The sequence below is a fragment of the Trichosurus vulpecula genome, chromosome 3, assembly GCF_011100635.1.
Source record: "Trichosurus vulpecula isolate mTriVul1 chromosome 3, mTriVul1.pri, whole genome shotgun sequence".
NCBI classification, from domain to species: domain Eukaryota; kingdom Metazoa; phylum Chordata; class Mammalia; order Diprotodontia; family Phalangeridae; genus Trichosurus; species Trichosurus vulpecula.
The window spans coordinates 339,101,238-339,110,286 of NC_050575.1; the positions used below are offsets into that span (position 1 = coordinate 339,101,238).

Below are 9,049 nucleotides of genomic sequence, written 5' to 3' on the forward strand. Positions count from 1 at the left end.
AAGAAAAAGTCGTACCAAATCCTTTTTATGATACAAATAAGGTACCAATGCCTAAACCAGGAAGAGCCAAAACAAAGAAAAAAAAAACATAGACCAATTTTCCTAATAAGTATTGATGCAAAATGTTTAAATAAAAGATTAGCAAAGACAATAAAGCAACTTATCACAAGGATAATACACTATGACCAGGTATGATTTATACCAAAAATGCAGGGCTTGTTCAATATTAGGAAACTATCAGAATAATTGACCATATCAACAACAAAACTAACAAAAACCTTATGATTATCTCAATAGATGCAGAAAAAGCTTTTGACAAAATACAACACCCATTCCTATTAAAAAACACTAGAGAGCATAGGAATAAGGGAAGTTTTCAATAAAATGATAACTAGCATCTATCTAAAACCATCAGCAAGCAATATATGCAATGGGGATAGGCCAGAAGCTTTCCCAGTAAGATCAGGGGTAAACCATAGATGTCCATTATCATTACTGTTATTCAATATTGTATTAGAAATTTTAGTCTTAGCAATAAGAAAACAAGAAATTGAAGGAATTAGAATAGGCAATAAGGAAAGAAAGCTCTTTGTAGATAATATGACGTTATACTTCAAGAATCCTAGTGAATCAAATACAGAACTGCTTAAAATAATAAACAACCTTAGTAAAGTTGTAGGATAGGAGAGGATTCTGGGAAGATGGTAGAATAGGTAAGAAAATTCAAAGCTCTAAAGATTTTCTCCAGTCCAGCTCTCAGGCCTGTGCAGGCGCAGCCTTGTCGCCTCTGGACCCTGGCCTTCTGGCTGCCCCAGGGAGGTCCAACAAAATGTACCAAGTCCCATGGCATCTATATTGAGATAGAACCCTGTTCTGGCTGTGCTTCACTGTTGTGACTGTGGCTATTCTCTCCTGCCCCCCTTCTCCTTTCTCTTCTGTGTCATCTGGTCCCTGTTCTTCCACTTCACTGAGACCACAACCACCCACTGTGCGGTGCCCAACTACTGTCCTTCAGTGAGTTCTACTATTGGTGGGGAAGTGCCCCAGCAGTACATCTGGCTTTTCTGCATCAGCCTGCAGTCTGCTGGGACTCCCACCTCCCCTTCCTGGTGGACTTTGTCTGCCACAACTACTACAGGAGCTACCCTTTATCCCTGCTTTGGCTATGAACAGCTCTGCCTCTTCAACCTGGGTCTCAAACTCCTGAAAAATGTGGCCCTGCTTCTGCTCATCTATGTCTCCTCCTCAGAGGACTTCACCATCCATGAGAATGCTTTCATCATGTTCATCACAGCAGCTCTGGGCCACATATTGCTAACCTGTATCTTGTAGTTTCTGACAAAGACACATACAGTAAGTTTGGAGGAATGTAAGTCCCACAGCTGGAAATGACTCCTTATTGTCAACTTTTTCTCTTTCTTTATGGCCCCAGCTGTCTATTTTTGACACAACACATACTGTGAGCCAGGAATGTACACCATCTTTGCAATCCTTGTGTATACTAAGGTTCAGACTAACATGGCCTTCCACATGACTTCTTGTTGGGACTTCGTGAACAAAGAGGTATTTATTATCTCCCTGACAGAAGATAAAAGATTCTGAGCCAGGCTGGACCTTGTTGGAGAAAACCCAGCCTGATTGGAAGGGTTCAGAGGGGATAGAGAATGCACTCCCTACCCTATCCCCCAGATTCACCCACCCCAGAAACTGATGGAGAAAATAAAGAAGTCTAGTCCCCTCTCCACCCCTGGAATAAAAAAAAGGTTTTCCCCCAGAGAAGACATAAAATAGCTCCTCAGGGTGAACAAAGTGCAGGGGTAAAAATAAATAAGAATAGGGTCACAAAAGGAGTCCTCCTGGGAAAAGCCAAGAATATCTGAAGGAAAATCCCAGGACTAGGTTTGGTTCAAGTGAAGAGTAAACACCTCCAGACTAGGGTCTGCTTAAACAACAAGCAGCAAGACCTGAGGTTAGTTGTGTTGGGAGGTTGCCTAGGTCCCAGCCACAGGAACTTTTTTAATCCCTGGGATAGTTAGGGGAATTGGACAGCTAAGTCAGGGAAGATCAAAGGAATCTCTGCTGACAAGTAATCCTAGACCCAGTTGTGCTGTGGAGAGTGGCTGGGGTGAGAAGGAACCAGCACACACTCAGTGAGTGCAGAAGCAGTGAGGTGACCACACTGTTGGCTGTGGGCACTTACAGAAGGAAGGAGTTCTTGGTTTGACTTCAAGGTCAGAAAGCACTGAAGAGAATCTGAGTCCCTAATTCTTTCAAAGATATTTATATTTACTGCATTATCATCATTGTATAAATTGTTTGACTGGTCTATTCACTTCGCTCTGTATTAGTTCACACAAGTTTTCATAGATTTCACTGAAATCATTCTCTTTATCATTTCTTACAAAACAATACTACACTATTGCATTTATATACCACAACTTTTCAGATGTTCCCTGGTTTATGGGCACTGCCTCAAATTCCCATTTTTTGCCACTTCAAAAAGGAGCTATACATATTTATCTATATCCTTAGAATTTGTTTTGTTTAGGATTAATCACTCCCTTAATCTTACCTCAGTCTAGTTCTCCCTCTCACCCCCTTTTCCCATTTTCCTCCTCTTTCCCCATTGAGTGAAATTTATTTCTGTGACCAGTTTTGGTGAGTGAGTGAGAGTGTGTGTGTGTGTGTGTGTGTGTGTGTGTGTGTGTGTGTGTACATGTGAGAGAGAGAGAGAGAGAGAGAGAGAGAGAATGTGTATTCTTCCTTCTTTTGACCAGTTCAAATGAGAGTGAGATTTTTGACAGCTACTGCCTCTAACCTGCTTCTTATTTAGATGTCTGCTTGTGCACTCCAAATATATGAGATAATTTCCCCTAATCTTTCTTCCTCGCATCACTAACTACTAGTGTATTCCTCTTCCCCTCTCTTTCTGTTCTTGTCTTAAGATAATCACAATATAACAGAACTGCTCCTCAGACTTTGTTTAATTAGATTCCCTCTATGACCACTGATGATGATAGAGATCAGAGGAGACACATGTATCATCTCCCTATAGTTGAACATAAGGAGTTTATTACTGTTTGATCTTTAATGATTTTTCATTCATGTTTACCTTTCTATGTTTCCCATTCTAAGAAGCTCTGTTCTTTTCATTAGCAATACTTAAAAGTTCTCTATTACAATAAAATTCCATTTTTTTACACTGGTTTACTGGGTAAATTATTTTTGATGGCAAGCCTATATTTTGTACCTTCTGGAATACTATTTTGTGTCATGCCTCTTCAGAATTTGAATTATGTCTTCCTAGCTCTCTCTGTCTCTCTGTCTCTGTCTCTGTCTCTCTCTCTTTCTCTCTCTCTCTCTCTCTCTCTCTCTCTCTCTCTCTCTCTCTCTGTCTCTGTCCTCTCTCTCTCTCTCTCTCTCTCTCTCTCTCTGTCTCTGTCTCTGTCTCTCTGTCTCTCTCTCTCTCTCTCTCTCTCACACACACACACACACACACACACACACACACATACACACACATACACACACATATTTCACTTGGAAACTCTGAATTTTGGGCAATAATGTTCTTGGAAACTTTAATTTGGGGGTTCCTTTGATGAGTCGACCAGCACATTATTTCTATTTCTACTTCATCTTCTGATTGAAAAAAGAACTGAGCAGTTTTATTTTAAGAGTTTTTGACATCAGTTGTTTATGCTAGTTTTATTTTTTAGAGTTACCTTCAGATAGTCCAACAACTATGAATTTTCTCTCCTAGATCTGTTTTCTAGGGAAATAGCTTTTTGTTTGTTGTTTGCTTGATTTGTTTTTATATGAGATACCTTACCTTGTCTATACTTTCAGCCTTTTGACTGTTTTAAAATTTTCATGTTGCTTCCTGGAGTCCTTGTCTTCTATTTGGTTCATTCTAATTTTCAAGGAGTGTGTTGTCTGGCCAAGGTTTTGTACCTCATGTGCAAAATAGTTAATTCCTTTTCCAGTTCCATAGCTTTCATTTGTTTTCCATTTTGTTCCTCTAGCACCCTCATTTCATTTATAAACGCATTTTTAACTTTTTTTTAAAACTGTATTAAAAAAAAAAAGAGGGAGCGTGATACCCCTAGTGGAGCTAGGTGATTCAGCAGATAGAACACTCAACTGGGATTCAGGAATTCCTAAATTTAAATCCTGCTTCAGGCACTTTGTTTTTGTTTGCCCCTCCTTTTGAAAGAGGACTAGTGACATAAGTGTTGATGTATGGACTGCCACTGCAATGGAATTAAGTGAGGCACATTTGCAAAAAGTCATCCACCTCAGTCTCTCCTCTAGAGTCATTGAAGTCCAGTGCTAGACAAAAGTCAAGATGACTGGTAATGGTTCAGGATGCAATGGACGACCTTGGTGTCTTTGATATATGACCAAGCTCTAAGTGCTCCATAGCAAATGCTTCACCTGCTTTGCTGGCCTTTAAAACCAATTGTTCTTATTCACCCGTTCCACCAAAAGAAGTGTTCACATGCTTGGGATAGACATCCTCCTAATTCACATATGGGTTTAAAGCCTGTCAGTTACACTAAACATGATTTAGCTCTTATACTGAGATGGTATTACCAGGATGTGGCCACTGCATAGGCTACAGCTTTTTGGATCCGCAGGTGAGAGTTGGGTGAAAGGTGGACAGCAAAGGTGGATGAGCAGCCCTGAAAAGGCTTGGCAAGCCCTCAGACCAGAAGTGCTAGTCCTCCCTGAAAAGCCAAACACACCTTCAGGCATTTTACCACTTAATTTCTGCCTTCATCAGTTATCCTATCTCTAAAATGGGAGTAATAATATCTGCCTCAAAGGGTTAAGAGAGCAAAATGAGAACATATACAATTCCAAAATTTAAAGATACACAAATGCAAACCACTATTATTATTTTTAGGTGGCAAATTAAGACCTGATTTAAAACTCAGCTTCACACACTTAGTTATCTGATCTTAGGCAAGTCAGTTAACATTTGTTTGCATCAGTTTCTTCTTCTGTAAAATGACAATAACAGCACCTCTCCCTCAGGGTTGTTGCAAGGATAAAATTAGATCTTATTTGCAAATCGTAAAGTGCTTTATAGATGCTAGATTACCACTACTACAACTCCTGCTACTACTATTGTTGCTACTGCTACTACTACTACAACACATTGAGACGTTTCCCATACTAATGAAATCACAATTCTCCAAAATATAATCTTTATTGCTTCCAAGCTGTTGCTGATACTATGGGAATCTGATTTACTTTAGGGCTTCAAATTAAGTTGGTAACAATTACTGCTTTATTTATAATATTCAGAAAATTAAAAACAAAGTGTTTCTTCCACCTCATTAGTAGAGAAGTAGCCACTGATAACTGTGAGCAGAACAATTTGGAACTTTTCTCAAAATTTGACCACAGCATGCTTCATTTTAGGCCCAGATTACTTTTATTTGGGCTCTTAGGGGCTATGGTAATTTTCATTGCAATGTTACTTCAAACAATAAAACAGAATTGTAACCACTCCCTGCTGATGAGCAAATTAAACAGGGATAAGGCAGATGATTGCCCCAGGAAGCCAGCAGAGACCAGAGATTTCTGAAAATAAATAAAACATTCACCTTCTTTCTTGCCAAAGAGTATCATAGAAGTTTGAGAACATCTGAATTTATATCAAGTTCAATGTTTTTGTTGTCTTTATATATGCACTTTCCATTAAGTTTAAAAGGTATGTTTTAAAAGTAAAATGTTATTCTATTTTCAATCATTTAATTCAAAATCACAGAATTATATTTTGAGAGTTACCTTGCATTGCAGAAGAAATTTCAGAACACTAATCTGAAGCACTGCCTCAGAATCTGTCATTTAAATATATATATATGTATATATACATATATACACGTGTGTGTGTGTGTGTGTGTGTGTGTGTGCGTGCGCGCGCTTGGCACCAAGGGGAAATTTCCTCAGAAATCAGTTTTGCACTTGAAGAGAGTCCAGCCTCCAGATTTTGAGGTATTATTACATAAAATTGTTCAATATTTAAATAAATATTGAATAAATAAATTAATAATCAAATAATTGATGATTAATCGAATTATAAATAATTATTATTATATAATTATTATATATAATTAATTAATAATTATATAAATATTGGATAAATAAATAAAGACTATGCCATAAAACAAAGTGTGCACATTGGCTTGAGGAAGTACATTAGCCAAATAAATGTGATTGTGTAAAAAGAAAGGAGAAGAGGGAGAGAGAGAGGGAGGAAGGAAGAAGAGGAAGAGGCAGAGGGAGAGGGAGAGGGAGAAGGTATAATAACAATGCTGCTTGCAGGTACTGTGGAGGTGTAAGGCCAATAACAATAGCACACAGGAAGTCTGCTAGCACAGGTTCTTTGATATGCTTTTCTAGGGAAAGTAGCTTTCAGGGGTTTACAATCTCACTTCAATTAAACATACATATATCATTCACTTAATTCGGGGGAAAAAGTTAGCACCCTGAACTTCAGAGCAAATACAAACAGAAATTACAAACCGAGAAAATAACACAAATCAACAGACAAGCTGTTAACTACCTGATCATAGCAATACATACACAATTACCAGAGAGAGTGTATCAGGAGGGCCGAGTTTATAATCTCAAAGAGGATCATAAACATGTCTGAAAGGTTCGGAACCGCCGGATATAAGAAACTCTCAAAGTAGAAGGCAGAAGAATCAAAACATTTATTTAGGCTCCACAGTAACCAACCCATGAACCAGCAACCCCATTTTGATATGTTGATCATAATCTTCCAGGCCCAATAAGTACGCCTTGAAAGAGTAACCAGGAGGCTACAGAGAAACATGATTGCGTAAAGCAAGATCATGTTTCCCCCTTTTATGGTAATAAGATTACCCACTGGACTGAAGTCTTTGTTCAGCTTCCTCCCGTAGATCAGCTCTGCTACTGGCAGCTCCTGCCTCAGCTGTGTCTGTGGCTGTAACTGACGTAACTGTCGTAACTGCCTCTGTAACTGCCTCTGGCTCCAACTGTCGCTGTAACTGTCGCTGTAATGGCCTGAAGTCTTTGTTCAGCTTTCTCCCGTAGGTTAGCTCTGCTACTGGCAGCTCCTGCTTCAGCTGTGGCTGTAACTGTGGCTGTAACTGACGTAACTGTCGTAACTGCCTCTGTAACTGTCGTTGTAACTGTCGCTGGCTCCAACCGGAAAAGGAAGAGAGAACTCTTCAAGCTGTCCTCTCCCCTCTTATAGGGTTTTTGACATCATCAAGCTCCGCCCGAATGACCAGGGCCGATTGGTTCCTGAGTTGGCTCCTCCCCCTAGCATAGCCGTTAACACCTCCCCTCAGCCAGCCCCATGACTCATCACACAGGAAGTTGTCTGCTTCCCGGCATGCTCCCCGGGCCTCCTGCCCCGGAAGAGCAAGCCACAGTGTCCAGAGGCTCAATGAGGTAAGCTGAGTCATTCAAAGAAAACAAAGGCCATTCTGGTTACACTCCACCCCTTGTTATAGGATACATAATCTAATCAGCCATGTATCCTAGAACATACATTGTGATTCAATTACAAAGGAAACTAAAACATATCATTCATTATAAAGCAAAACATATCATTTGGTGACATTCCTAAACATTGGTTAACGATTCAAATGTGATCCACCCCTAGGTCCCAGCAAGATAATCTCTTCAATCAACCATCCCCAAAATAATTATTAATAATTCAAATGTCCACCCCTAAATCCTTGTATCCATTACATAGGATCAATAATATCATAACAATAAAACAACACAGCAAGGATAACACAAAATAAGTAAACAGAACACTATCATCATTTCCACCCCCCTTGAACGATTGGGGCTCAAAATCTTGGGGTGAGGGGTGAAGGTCTCATTTTCCATAGCTTCTTCATGCTGAAATTGGATGTAGAGATGGCCCTGCCCCCAAAAAGTCCCATTCCAGAGGTCATTTCTTTAACGAGCTGGCAGGAATTCCAAGAATGCTACATGCTTAGGCAGTCACTGGAAAGTGCAGGGTGCTTAAGCCTGAAGGAAACAAAACTAGTAACAAGGTTAGCCAAAACAAAGGACAAAAAGAATAGACAAGTATGGACTATAATTCTTCAAATAAAATCATCTCAAGTTTGGTTGAGATTTCAGTTATGCAAAGATCCAACATCAGAGCCAAACTCAGGTGGGAAATGTTTCTTTTCAAAAGGAACATAATGAGGAAGCCAAGAGGATCGCACCCTAGATATAGACTAAGATTGTCCTCCCAGCCTTTCCCCAAATGTACAAGTTTTCATCCGTTGATCACACAAGGTCACCTTCACTCTGAGTGGCTTGTGGGCTTGCAGGAGCAGTTCTTATTTCCCTATTTCTCGTGTTATCAAGTCCTCTATACATTCTGTATAATTCATTGGTTGGAATTCCATCTATCATTTCAAAACCTACTCCTGCTCTCAATAAAGCAGTAAACATTTCTTTCCTTGTTACTCTCCTTTGGCGCCAAGTTTGCTGGTTATTCACCCTTCTCTCTCGAGGAGATCTATCCCTTCCCCAGTCACCTAAGTCATATAACTGTAAAATTTTATTTATCACTGTTGTAAGACGGCTCCCTACTTCTCCAAGTAATAAATTCAAAATTAGTTGTTTATAAGCAGGGGGAGCTGTCCTAATTATTAAATTCCTATGAGGCAGTTCCATTGAATCATTGTAATATTTGTCTGCAGTTCCTGTCATAATGGCAGTCTTCATTACCTCCTCCTTTAGTCTCATGATACAATCTCTAAGTGAATACCAGGGTCTGTGCTCAGTGGGCCACATAGAATCAGTAGCATATCTCTTATTGCATCCCACAGCGGCTAATGCCAACAGAGTAGTCCTGCTATCACCATCTCCTTGCTGATGATGTTCCCTAAAAGCTTGTTGAACTAGAGGATCATGGCTGATACCTATGAATCTCATGCAGTCTGTCCCATCTACTGATATTCCACCGGCCCCTTGATCACTGAGTCTTACCATCCAAGATATCAATGGTTCTCCTATT

The 9,049-nt window shown here is 39.7% G+C and overlaps 1 pseudogene; it reads left to right on the forward strand.

Annotated features, from left to right (window-relative positions):
* The first annotated feature begins 823 nt into the window (after positions 1 to 823).
* Positions 824 to 1,602, forward strand: LOC118844538 (annotated as a pseudogene).
* The last annotated feature ends 7,447 nt before the right edge of the window (positions 1,603 to 9,049 follow it).